Source organism: Rutidosis leptorrhynchoides, chromosome 8 (genome assembly GCF_046630445.1).
Source record: "Rutidosis leptorrhynchoides isolate AG116_Rl617_1_P2 chromosome 8, CSIRO_AGI_Rlap_v1, whole genome shotgun sequence".
Taxonomy (NCBI): domain Eukaryota; kingdom Viridiplantae; phylum Streptophyta; class Magnoliopsida; order Asterales; family Asteraceae; genus Rutidosis; species Rutidosis leptorrhynchoides.
Genome location: NC_092340.1, coordinates 14,296,835 through 14,301,475, shown reverse-complemented (window position 1 = coordinate 14,301,475; position 4,641 = coordinate 14,296,835). Strand labels below are relative to the sequence as shown.

Genomic DNA, 4,641 nt, shown 5'->3' with positions numbered 1-4,641 from the left:
ATAACCACACACACACTTCCTTGGTGTAGTGTGTGTTTCTAAATTTTAATCATCAATGGCAGATCAACTCATGCCCAAGCTCATAAACTTGTTATCTTCTCTTCTTCAACGAGTTGCAGAAACAAATGATCTCAACAATCGGTTAAACACACAGAAGTTATCGATATTCTATGGCTTGATTCGTCCCAATATAAGTATTCAGAGTTACTTAGAACGGATTTATAGATATGCAAATTGTAGTCCTTCTTGTTATATTGTGGCGTATGTTTATCTAGATCGATTTGTGAAGAAGCAGCCTTATTTGCCGATTAATTCTTTCAATGTGCATCGGTTGCTTGTTACTAGCGTCCTTACTTCGATCAAGTTCATGGATGATATGTAAGTACTTTTCACATATTCGTCTTTAAGGTTGAATGTATTAATTGTACACAATAGATACTCAAATGTAATTATAAATTGATAATACATTTTATTGCAACAAATAACAAAGTATATATGCTAGATTGTAGTAGCAAATTTATTGGAGGATTTTGTTGTTGGTCAAGATAATAATTGGATGTTTATTTATGTATGCCTAGGAGTAACATTCAACAATTGACAATGAAAGTAATTGTCAATTGTTGAATGTTACATAAATAAACATCCAATTATTGTCAATTGTGCTAAAAATAAGGTTTTTTTAGTGTTTACTCCTTTCATTAGTTTCGCCCTATCTTAGATCGGGTTCAAGTTCCGCCACTGAGGGAGACGTTGCGTAATCTGGTGTGAATTACAGGATCGACCCAAGTAATTCACGAAATTGGAACGCGAATATCGAAATGCAGAAACCGAAACGCGAAATTGAAACATGAAATTGAAACACGAAATTGAAATGTGAAACTGAAACGCGAAATCGAAACGCTAAATCGAAACGCGGAATTCGAAACGTGAAACTGAAATGCGAAATCAAAACACAGAACTAGATAGTGAAAACGAAACGAGACACCGAAACGCAGAACTGAAACACTAAACTGAAAGAATTTTTATAAAAGAAATTAACGTCTTTTAGCGTAACAGACCATCAAAATATTTACTTAACGGACCTTTTTAACGTCTTTTGATGTCCGTTGGAAACAGGAACTTTTCAAGTAGCAATCGTAAATTATAGGGACCACCCAAGTTAAAATAAAAACGCGTGAATGCCTTGCGTAATCTGGTGTAAAACACAGAGACATTCTAAGTAATTCTTTCTTTAAAATTAGCCCACTTGGGGCCCCTTGAGTTTTGAACTTTAATCCGCCTCTGCCACTTAGTCCATTTGTTTAGCTTTATGTGGGTTACATATAGTATTAAAGCCATAATGTTTCAAGGTGTGACGGGCTGTAACTCGTGCATCTTCTATGATATGGATCTTGCTTATTGATTATTTTTCGGTGTGACGGAGACTTCATTAGTTTAAGTGGATGAGTTTGGAACACCTCGTCCCATATCAGTTTAAGATAAAAGTGTGTGTCCCCTTTAAAGTGTAAACCTAATGTTGTAGTTAACCAAAATTTTCAACTACGGAGCATGATTTTTAGTAATGAAAAGTTTTGATGCCTTTCAAAAAAAAAATTGATTTTTAGTTTAAACCTAGAGGTATTCGATTAGTCCGTTGATTCCTTTAGATTATTTATTATATTATGATGATGGAAAAAGCAAATTGTATTGTTTCCTACTTATGTATTAAAATTAAAATGGTTTTTTTGTGTTTGGAAATCTCAGATGCTACAATAATGCTTTCTACGCTAAAGTTGGAGGAATATCAACGGCTGAGATCAACCTACTCGAAGTTGACTTCTTATTCGGATTGGGGTTTCAATTAAATGTGACACCAGATGCATTTCATGATTATTGTAATTATCTCCAAACAGAGATGATGATGAGTTTTCCTCCTCTGTGTGCAACTCCATCAGTTAATACAATATCTACAGATCATTATTCTGTTAACGATAAAGACTGTCCGATCTCAACATCATCAATTTCTACAGCTGGCTGTTTAATGCTCGAATTCAGCTAGTGGAGATGAGAACTATGGATTGACTTTCAAAGCAAAAGAAGTCAAAGATTTTTCATTGTTTGACTTTGTAGTGCTTGTATTCACATTTACATTGCGTATGATTAGATTCATTAAGAAGTTTTGCCCATTTATAATGGATCATGATCACAAAGACATATTTCTTAGTTATGACTTACATTTTTTTGTTTGTTATGACTTGTGTAATTATGACTTGTGTAATTTTTTTTTTTAACGGTCAAAATTTTATAAAAACACACCGACTCTCTAGAAAGAAACTAGAGAAGCCGCAACCAACCAATTACAAAGGGTTCATGAGCCAAGAGGCCCAAGAAATATTACATTTTCCTCTATATCTAATCCAAAAGTAAGAAAAATTACAAATAGAATCAAAAATCTCGGATTTCTTCACCATCAAATTGTTGAAAACAATATCATTCCTATGCTTCCACACGAACCAGAAACACGCTGCAGCAATAGCAATTACCTTGTTCTTGCATTCTTCTGAACCACTCCAGTGCTCGAACCATAAAATCCAATCAGACCATGAGTTGAAAACCGGCATGTTGCAATCGACCCATCTTCTAATCTTAACCCAAATTTGCGACGCCACTTCACATACAAAGAAGATATGATCACGAGTCTCCAAATTCTGAGAACAAACTGGGCATGTTATAGAATTAATCTCTAAACCGCGCATCAATAAATTTAAACGTGTTGGTAACCTTTCCACGCCCAAACGCCATAACAACACATTAACTTTTCAAGGAATAGGTTTATACCAATTTGTAACAGGAGACATCGAAGGCAACATAATACTGTCAACATGTTTCCTGGTGGAATTAACCGCAAAAAGACCATCCGAAGATAAAGACCATGACCATGTATCATGCTGAGGGCCAATCGAAAAAGACGACAACTCCGCTAGCATGTTGCTAAACATGGTTTCGTTTCTGCTTCCCAAACCACTTCGAGACCAATTCCAAATCCAAGCACCATTTATATAACGATCACACACTAGACAATCCATGTTAGAGTCCAAATGAGCAAGACGATTATACCTAACCATCAACGGACCATCACCAATCCAATGATCTTTCCAAAATTTAGTCGAATTGCCATTACCAACTTTTCTACGTAAGGAATTTAAAGGGATAATATTTTTCTTATGCATATCTTGAATAGAAGAAATAATATTAACCCAAATACTCTTACCTTTGTAAGAGTTATCCAAAACACCACCATCTGTTCCATGAATAGACCCAATAACAGAGGACCATAAACAATCAGGATAAGTGTTTAATCTCCATCTCCATTTTTGTAAAAGAGCAATATTAAGAGCTTTAATACTCCCCACATTTAACCCTCCTTTTTCCAACGAAGCCATAACATTAGACCACTTAATCCATACTATTTTCTTGTCGTCCTCATTTCTACCCCAAAAAAAAGAATTCCTAATCGATTCAAGCTTTTTTAACACACCTTCCGGACATCTAAAAATGGACAAAAAATAAATTCCAAAGCTCCCTAAAACCGATTTCACCAATGGCAATCTACCTCCTATGGATAAAAGATTAGATTTCCAAGACGATAACCGGTTTTTGAAGCGGTCTATAAGCGTGTTCCAATTACTAATGATGTTCATATTATAACCCATGGGAAGGCCGAGATAATGAAATTGATTGTTACCTATCAAGCATCCTGCACTCCTAGCCATAAACATAATATCTTCCTCTTGAACACCAACTCCATGAATACTTGATTTAGCAACATTTAGTTTAAGACCCGAAGCCGCATAAAAAATATGAAAGACGCGTAATATATTTTCCATATCTGAAGAACTCCACTCTGTAGTAACGATCACATCATCTGCATAAATTAAGTGTGATATATTATTATCATAGTTTCCGAACCGAGTACCACTGATAAGGTTCGATTCAACAGCCTTTTTTAAGAGTAAGTGAAGACCCTCCATGACAATAATGAATAAAAACGGACTTAGAGGATCTCCTTGTCTTAAACCCCTCTTTATAATGAATTCCTTCGTCGGACTTCCGTTAATAAGAACCGAGGATCTAGAGGAATTAAGACATAAATTTATCCAATCACGCCATCTTTGACCAAACCCCAACAACTCTAACATATGATCAAGAAATTTCCAATTAACGGTATCATACGCCTTCTCAAAATCAACTTTAAAAATCATAAGTTTTTTCTTCCGTTTCTTATACCAATTCATGATCTCGCTCAACATCATCGGGCCATCTAAAATTTGTCTTCCAGAAATAAAAGCCGATTGTTCCGGGCTTATCAACTTATCGATCACATTAGCTAAACGGTTAGCTAAAAGTTTAGCAACAATTTTATACTGCATACCAATTAAAGAAATGGGCCTATAATCTTTAATCCCGATAGGATTAGAAATCTTCGGGATTAAAGTGATAAAAGCCGAACCCACTCCATTAGGAAAGGACATCATATCCAATGCACTACGAGTAGAAACATATAGTCATTAATCAACATTTTAATATGTGAACATTCAACCAATTGTTTACTGCAAAACAAATTAAACTAATTAAACATATTCCCTGATCAGTTGCCAAGAA

At 35.0% G+C, this 4,641-nt stretch overlaps 1 pseudogene; it reads left to right on the top strand.

Moving 5' to 3' along the window:
* On the top strand, nucleotides 1-2,159 carry LOC139863015 (cyclin-U4-1-like; annotated as a pseudogene).
* Nucleotides 2,160-4,641: the final 2,482 nt, after the last annotated feature.